This window comes from Nanorana parkeri, unplaced genomic scaffold (genome assembly GCF_000935625.1).
Source record: "Nanorana parkeri isolate BGI_ZX_2015 unplaced genomic scaffold, ASM93562v1 scaffold165, whole genome shotgun sequence".
Lineage (NCBI taxonomy): Eukaryota > Metazoa > Chordata > Amphibia > Anura > Dicroglossidae > Nanorana > Nanorana parkeri.
This window is the reverse complement of record NW_017306433.1, coordinates 1,869,676-1,879,327: the sequence shown is the minus strand read 5'-3', so window position 1 is coordinate 1,879,327 and position 9,652 is coordinate 1,869,676.

Below are 9,652 nucleotides of genomic sequence, written 5' to 3'. Positions count from 1 at the left end.
CTGGTGTTTCTTTTTAACATCTTCTCAAATAGTAATTTCTCTTTTTTAGTTTGGCCTTAGTCCATCAGGTCTCCCCCACTTTGACAGAAGTTCAGTTTTGGTTAGACGTCTGTTCACTTTTCTTGTTCCTCAGCAAAGTCCTTTACACTTTAACTCAAATGCTTCCGTCCCATAAAAGCAGATATAGGTAACTCCAAATCATGTTTAAAAGGTATCCTGCAGATGTTTACACTTACAAATTTTTTTTTATATGAATAAAAATATATATTTATTTTTATTCTGAATCCAAAAAGCCTTCCGGCCAAGCCATATGACACATTCAGTTGCCATTTTGAGCATTAAACTGTTTCAATTAACTATTTGTATTAATCAATCACTGTTCTGTTATTTATGCATTTCTTTTACTCTTATTATGTTGTTTTTATGAAAGATACAGAGTGAAATTGTTTATTCTGTAACCCAGAATCTGTATTTATCTTGACAAGTAGTCATAGATGTGTACAATATAATATACATTGTATATTATCTGTGTTATGAGGAATTACTGAAAGAAAAAAACATAATTATGTGAGTCACAAGTATCTACCACTGGAAATGAGCTTACTGAATGTTCAAGGAATGTACAAAAAAAGTTTATAGGACAACATGCTATAGACATCCGGATGCCAGAGGTATTCATGCACAGTGTTGTCTTGGATTACCTAAAATAGGCTGTGCCTGTTAAGGCTTGTGCCATTTAGTTCTTCCCAGATCCCTGGAAAGTTTTACTGAATAGAGGCTTAAGAGATAGACATCTGTCTAGTGAATATTTCATGTTGGAAACTAATGGACTGCAGGGACCAATAAGTGATGGGATCACTTTGAATCAGTTTAGCTTTCTTAACGTATATTACAATATGCAGGAACCCGGATTCCTTGGGGTTGATTTACTAAAGGAAAATAGGATTGGGTATTCTTTGTACATGATTGCACATGATTTGGTATTTTTGGGTGCTCTTTGTAAATTGAAATTTCACCACATTCATCAAGCTAAGGAAAACATTCCCTACAAAGTGCAAATTTACGTGCAACATGAATAGCCTATTTACCTTTAGTAAATTAACCCCCATGTCTGAACAAGAGAGTAAGCTACATACATTATGTCTTATGGCAGCCAAAATACTTTAGGTTTTGGACAGAGTGGAAAGGATTAGAACCTTTGTCAGGTTCTATTCCTGTCGCCTTTGGGAAAATTTCACCTTGCTTTCTGTCCCCAGAGGCACCTCATTATGGGGACTTCCTTTTTTTGTTTAGGACACAAATCTCTGTGGTTTCTGTCTCACAGTTCAGCTGATGTGATTTGAAATGAATATTATATAAGAACAGAATTTTTTTTTTAAATTCCTTTGAGGCTGTAGCTACAAAATCTCAACTACCTCCTACTACAAAACCAATACTTGGGACACCAGGGTTGTCATTTCCTAATACTACGGCATTTATTATTCAGTCTATGTAAGACAATTGACATCAGTGCTGGGATCTGTAATTCACTGATTAATCTCAAATGTACAATCATGCTTATATTCTACCAAATGAGTACAATTTCATCATGTGTTAAGACACATATAATTGCCTTACTCTGACATGTAGCATTTTTGACACTAAAAGCAAAAGCCTGAGATGTTTCTACAATAAAAACGTTGTTTATCTATTATGATTTTTCTCAGTAACTTTTTACACAGTGTAGAGCAGTAAGTGTATGAAATAGTAACGTTTTTGTATCATACAGGAAAAATGTGACAATGTTTAAGGAACACAAAATACATGTTGTTTGTTTTTTTTTTATAACTATTGTGAATACATAAGAAAAATCTCATAAGGTTACCTATATATTACTTACATTTACACAAAACACTATTACTATGGTGGCATTCGGTTACTGTGGATAGGTGAACTATCATTGGATTTGGCAAGGACACTATTCTAAACTTGCCCTGTAGTATCTATATCATAATTTAATGGTGATTTCATTCAGCATGGTAATCTGCTGAAAACCAGACCACATTAAAAGAGGAGTCTGCTAGGGGCATGGTCAGTAGCTGCCCAAGATGTCTGCATAAAACTGGAGCTCATCATATGGCAACCTATCTAAGTGTAGAAGCAGCAACACAGGGGACCGCCTTGTGCCATATGTTCCCGAGACATCCCACAAACTAGGAAACATGGTGTGGAAATGGAGACCACGGAAGGGGCCCTGCAAACTAACAGTTCTGGAGTTCTTCACTCCAGGTGAGCAGTGCAGGCCCAGAGATGGCGCCAGAAGACCTAGCTTCCTGCAGCAAACACACTGATCTACAAGAAGTGATTTACATTTACTTGATGCAATATACATCAGGCACTTGGTTTAGCTGCACTGTAATGTATTTTACCCACCTGAGAAAATGCAGAATCTAGCTACCCTCAGAACCCCCAAAAGGTTCTAATTTTTTACCTTTTATTACCTGTTAATGTCAGTCTTGTTATACATCTTCTGGATCTCTTTGTTCACACCGATGGACTATACCAGGCGGCTGCTATGGGGCCTGGGAGCTGAAGGGGGCCCCATTAGGTCGTTGAGGCAAATTAAGAACATGAGAAGATAACACAGTACTGTATGATTTAGGGTTGGAGTGGTTGCAGTTGATGACAACTCTAATCCCCTGTAAAGTCTACAGCGTATAGACAACTTCAGATACACAAGAGGAGTCTTTGGGATCTAGTCTTTGGGATCTTGGCATCGTTACTCACAGCTCAGAGAGAGGTCATCAGGGGGGCCCCATCACATTTTTGCTATGGGGCTCCGTGATCTGTAGTTACGGCCCTGGACTACACCTTTTTTTTTTCTTCCGTCCACAGAACATATTCTAAAACAGACTTGTTTATTATAGACAAATGGCTCTTACAAAGAGCATTACTTTTGAATAGCGTAAGGAAGGGTTAAAACCCTTGTCAGATAATGTTTTCCTGTTGGCAAGAGTTTCCTTCACTTCCTTTCATGAACATGGAACAGGAAATAAAGGAACATCTACACACTAAGACAATTCCCCTGTTAGACAATTGTTTTCTGGACAGGTGTCCACATTGGAAGATGTCCCCTACCTCTTGTTCTGATGACAACTATAACATTTTGGATTGCCCATCACTTTCTGCTTTGGTAACAATGATCACCAGGACAAATAGAGAGGGAGAATCCCACTAACAGGGACACAAACAGCAATAAAAACTTGATAGAAGGGATAAGATCCACAATAGAACCAACATATTGCCAAAAGAAACATGCATTAAATAAAAAGGTACTTCCACATAGATAATTCAGGAAGGTCGATGTTTATTGGTCACACGAACAAGTTAAAACACACCATTAACGCTCTTGTGGCTCTTTGGTGGCCACTTTATCAGGAAAAGGGTAGATTTTAATGTGCATGCATCTGTGTGCATTCCTTCTGCCCGCCTTTTACTAGAGTATACCCTAGGCTGAAGGTATGCACACAGATCCCAGCCATTAAAGGAGAACTATGAGGTGAGTGCTTTTCACTCACCTCATAGTTCTAGCCGACCTGTGACAATGAGACTGTCACAGGTCGGCTTAGTAGATCGGGAGGTGAGCGAACACATACCGGCGTTCACTCACCTCTCGATCCTGTCACGGCTGGACAGGGGAGGGGCTGGATTCCCCCCTCCCTGCTCCGATCCGCCAGCGCTGACTGGCGGAACGGACGGGAGAGGGGGCGGGTATAGCTGGCTCTGCCTCTAGATAGGCAGAGCCAGCTGTCAGTCACGCAGCTGGGCGGATCCAGACATAATTGTCGGGATGCGCTTCAGCAGCAGCTCGCGGTATACTGCGGAGTCCCAGTATAGCGCGATCTACAGCTCACACTATACTGAGCCTAGGGTGATGGGAGGACGCTAGTTTATGGCCTCCCGTTACCCTAAGGAGAACTGTGGGGAAAAGCCTTAACCCCATAGTTCTCCTTTAATGTTCCTGTGACGAATAAACATTGACCTTTCAGAAAAATCTGTTTGGAAGTATCTTTTTATTTAATGGGTGCCTCTATTGACCGCAGATTGGTTTCTATTTTGGGACCTGATCCCGTCTGTCATTGTTCACCGGAACCTGATTGCAGTCTAATGCAGTGCAGGAATGTCTGGAAAACCCCCACCAAGAAAAGAGTGTGACCACCCACATACTGCGTGGAGACATAGTCATATTCTCCACATGCACTGAATTAGGTCGCTGGACCCCAGGACCCCCAGGACAGGTATCTAGCAACTTTATGATTTTGAGTATACATTTACCACACCTTTTGCTATACTTTTTATACATGTAATACTAAACAGATATGGATATAGATAGGTAGCTCGTTTGTGGCTTTTTATCCCCCTATGTTTCTCATTGTCTCTGTTTCCTCTTGCTCTCCTGGAACACCACTGACTCTTCTAGCAGTGAAAATTTGACAGGAGCTTTAGTCCTTTCACATTCCATCCAAAAGGACTACAGTGGCAGGGCAGGAAAAATTACATATGAAGAAAGTTAAACACACACAATCCCATGTGAAACTACTACTTAAAGGAGAACTATGGGGTCAGGGCTTTTCCCCATAGTTCTCCTAAGGGTAATGGGAGGACACACACTAGCGTCCTCCCGTCACCCTAAGCTCAGTATACCTATACTGAGACGCTGCAGTTGAAACGGATCCCGACAATTATGTCTGGATCCGCCCAGCTGCGTGAGTGACAGCTGGCTCTGCCTATTTAGAGGCAGAGTCAGCTGTACACGCCCCGTCCGTTCCACCAGTCAGTGCTAGAGGATCGAACCGGGAAGGGGGGAATCCAGTCCCTCCCCTCTCACGGCTCTCTGCCGTGACAGGATCGAGAAGTGTGTTCGCTCACTTCCCGATCTACTGAGCCGACCTGTGACCTGTTTAATTGTCACAGGTCGGCTAGTGAAAATCACTCACCTCATAGTTCTCCTTCTAATCTTATCTACTTAATCCAAAAAATATAAAAATCCTTAACCCACAACTAATTTCAGACACATTTCAGGGAATACTGTGAGAAGCTTTTCAATCTAAGATCAGACAACTCTACTCAACAATGCATTACAGAAACAATATCTAAATTCTTACTATCACTAGAACTTCCCAGACTGACACCCACTCATATATCAATACTCAACTTACCCTTCACAATTCCTAAAATTGACAAATTGATAGACATTATGTCCAATACCAAAGCACCAAGAAATAAGGGTTGGTGGAATCCTACAAACAATTTAAAGGCATATTATGCCTTTACCTTGCTCACTTGTTTAACACACCTATGAAACTTTCCCACTGGAAATTCTCAAAGGCATTATTATTACATTACCTAAACCAGTTAAACAGCCAGTTTACCACAAAAACATTTTAGACCAATATCATTATCAAATACTAATTTGAAACTGTATTCCAAAGAAATGCCTAATAGACTTCTCCATGTAATTCCACAATTTATTAAATCTGGCCCAGTAGGCTTTGTAATAGGCAGACAAGCCCATATAATCTACCCTTATGAATTAGAACAACGCCCTTCTTTGCTTTTGTTGTTAGATGTCAAGATGATGTTTGATAGACTTTACTAGGCTACATGGAACAAGTCCTTCAAAAAATTTGGTATGACAGGCACAATTCTTTCTGCCATAACGACTTTATTTACTAATCCATCAGCTAAGATATATAACTTAGACATACTGTCACAACAATTTCCCATAACAAATGCCACAAGGCAGGGGTGCCGCTTTTCCCCTATAACATTAGCTCTTATTATAGAATCACTCATTGAAAGCAATAGAAATAATCCAACGATTAAAGGTAAACTTATACAATTATACCCATCATATCAGCTTATTTGCAGATTACAAAATACTTCTAGTCACAGAACTCGACTCTTTCCTTGCCCCAAATACAGAAAACACTTCATTTGTTTAGCTTTATATCTTACAACAAAATTAATTAGTTGACATTTCAAAAAAAGTTCCTTTATACTTGATGTTCCCCAAACATAAAATACCTAGGAAAAGTTGGGAATTTTTTTTACAAGTTCTACTCCTGTACTCTATTCCTACAATTATGATACATTAGTGTCAAGAATTAAATTGGACCGTATTGATTTTATTAAAAATAATCCTTTAATATTCTGAAAAAGCAGTAAAAGCAATTGAAAACAAGCTATCACTTACCTATTTAACTATAGTCATTGTGGAGAAATTAATCTTCATAGTTCACAACAAAGGCATAGAGATCTTTTTTTCCCCTATTACTTTCTTTTGTGTCAGAATCTTGGCAGCCTGTCAGCTCTCTAATGTACACATACAACTCATGTTTCTCAGTGGTTAGAAATCCACTAAAACCTGACTTCAGAGTCTTTGTTGTTAAAAGTTCTGTCCACCTGCTACTTTTATGAAACAGAAAATCCCTAAATGTACCCGTCTCGGATTTAATATCACTTTGTATCAACACGGGGTGTTCCTGGACATCATAGGTAAGCTCCGTCAGTTGCCATTCTGTTGTCCAATGAGACAGCCTTGTGAGACTGAAAGGGCACTCTCTTTGGAAAGGGGGTTGAACTTCGCCATAAAGCCAGGAAAAGTTGACCACAAGCGCCAATGTGAAACTTAATCAGACAGTGGCACAGAGGTTTTTCCTGCTAATAAAGGTAATAACAGTCATCTTGTGGCATCTACTTGTAGAGACAGCTTTTTCTTTTAAATATTTAAAATGGAGTAGTAGAGTTTTACACTAAAAAAAAAAACAGCCTTGATTCATATACCCATATTTAGCGTGTAACATGAAAGCCCCCACCCCCACCCAGCCACCCCCACCCACCTACCTGAAACGCAAGTTTCTTCTCACCGCAGGCTTGTTTATATTTTTTATTCCAGCCCAACTGTGCGTGGCACCGTCCACACAGCTAGATCTGTGAATGGAGAAACTACACGTCCTATCAGCCACCGCCGCAGAGGGACTTATAGTACTTAATGGAATACAAGTGCACTGATGTCATGGTACAGTCATGGACAGGAGGAAGAATCTGCAGGAGCCAAAGCATTGAACCTGCGATCCCCTGATGACGGTTGCAATGCTGTACTGGCTCCTGTGCAAAAAAATAATAAATGCACATGTTTTCTTTTATGAATATGTGTGCATTTATTTATTTTTTAAGCTGAATTCCATCTTAAGTTAATATACATGTGCTAGCCTATTCATGAAAAAGTTATATTTACCTCCTTATTCACCTTTACTAACTTTGTCTCAGTTAACTACCTGACCTCACAAACTGGAGCTGATTTACTAAAGGAGCAGAGGCTGTTCAGTTTGCAAAGTGTACGTTAGTAGATCAAGTGAAGCTGTGCTTGAGTATAAAGCTGGCCATACACCTTACAATTATCTGCAGATTTTCTGTGGTCAGATGGAAAAGGTGCAACAGATTCCAACATCTACACTTAACTGTGTGGATGGAGTAATCTCCACCTGGGCCAATCTGTTGCACTTTTTCCATCTGACCACAGAAAATCTGCAGATAATTGTAAGGTGAGAGATTTACGATTATGCAGCGCCAACACAGAAAATAATGTGAACAAATATCAGTGACTGTACATTGTAATGTGTATCGTGATAAATTATTGAATATGAAGGCTGCAGCAAAACAAGACCACACGGGTCAAAGCATAAATATTTTTTCGATTATGCAGCGCCAACACAATAGTAAATAAGTGATAAATTAAACCATATAATGTGAACAAACACCATTAATTATATAATGTGAATATGTGTTATTCAGTGAAACAAAAACAAATACATGTGAAACTGTCCACTTTTGAAAAAATTGAAGAAATTCAATGAAATAAAATACAAAGTGAAAAAGTCCGTGTGTTGTGGAAAAAAAGAAATACACAACACACGGACTTTTTCACTTTGTATTTTATTTCGTTTAATTTCTTCAATTTTTTCAAAAGTGGGCACAGTTTCACATTTATTTGTTTTTGTTTCACTGAATAACACATATTCACATTATATAATTAATGGTGTTTGTTCACATTATATGGTTTAATTTATCACTTATTTACTATTGTGTTGGCGCTGCATAATCGAAAAAATAGATAATTGTAAGGTGTATGGGCACCTTTAGGGTAAACGGCATTTGTTTCTAGCATGTGATTGGGTATTCAAAATAAACACAGCTTCACCTTATTCACTAATATTCACTTTGCAAAGTGAACAGCCTCTGCTACTTTAGTAAATGAATTCAATTGTCTCCCAAGTTCCCGAGGGGGCATAACAGAATAAATACCAGAACAATATAACTGTTCAAATTTTCTGAACATTGGGACTTTGTTGTTTGGCATTGTAATGTTGGGAGACAGCGTAAAGTAGGATTTACACTTTGCAAATGTCAGCCGGTTTTCGATGAACCGGCCAAAATTCGCACAGTGGGTGCCCCTGTCAGCAGCAGCAGCGGCACCGGGGAGGTTGTCACCCGCATGTGTAGTTATGTACTTCACTGCCGGCGACCATCTCTTTGACTCCAGCAAAGAGAGGAGGGGATATTGACCCAGCGGGATTAGGTATGCCACCAGGTCCCCCCTCTCGTGTCGCTGTCAGGCTCTTAGTCCATGACCAAATGCCCGACTGTCAGCCATTTTGGTGTCGCCCTCTATGGTAATGTCACCCTGTTCGGGCCACACCCGCCTTGTGATGCCACTGCCTGTCGGCACCCTTCTGCCAGGCATCCCTCGACCTGCTGATCGAAGGAGCAGGTCAGAAAATCTTCGGCTGAATCAGCTGCAAGCTTCATTCGGGTATTCTAACAGCGACTGACAACCACTTTTAGAATACAATGCAAAACAGCAGGTGATTGCTCCATCCACGCTCGTAAGCATTGTGGAAGCAATCTGTTATATTTCCTTTGTTCACTCCGCAGGTAGACGGAAGAAAATATAATTGTGTAGCTTTAGTGTAAGGTCAGGCAATTAGATCTGACCCCTAACTATCAAGCTGAATAACCAGACTGAGGAAAATAACTGTACATATACAGTAGCTTCCCGAATCCACATGACAGCAGGTGCTCTGGACTGATCAGTCTAAATTTGAAGTATTTGGCTGTAGTAGGTTTGTTCACCGAAGGGCTGGAGAGTGGTAGAATAATGAGTCTTTGCAGCAACAATGAAGCATGGTGGAGGTTCCATGCAAGTCTGGTGTGGCATTTCAGGATTAATGGTGTCCTCAAAGCTGCGAAATACAATCAGATACTTATCTATCATGGCATATCATCAGGGAGGTGTGTGATTGGCCCCAAATTTATTCTACAGCAGGGCATCGACCCCAAACATACAGCCAATGCCATTAAGAACTACTGTATCTTCAGCATAAAGAAGAGCAAGTAGTCCTGGTAGTGATGGTTTGGCACCCACAGAACCCTGATCTCAACATCATTGAGGGATTACATGAGGGATTACATGAAGAGATAGAAGGATTTGAGGCAGCCTACATCCACAGAAGATCTGTGCTTAGTTCTCCAAGATATTTGGAACAACCTACCCGCCAAATTCCTTCAAAACTGTGTGCAAATGTACCTAGAAGCATCAATTTTTTTCAGG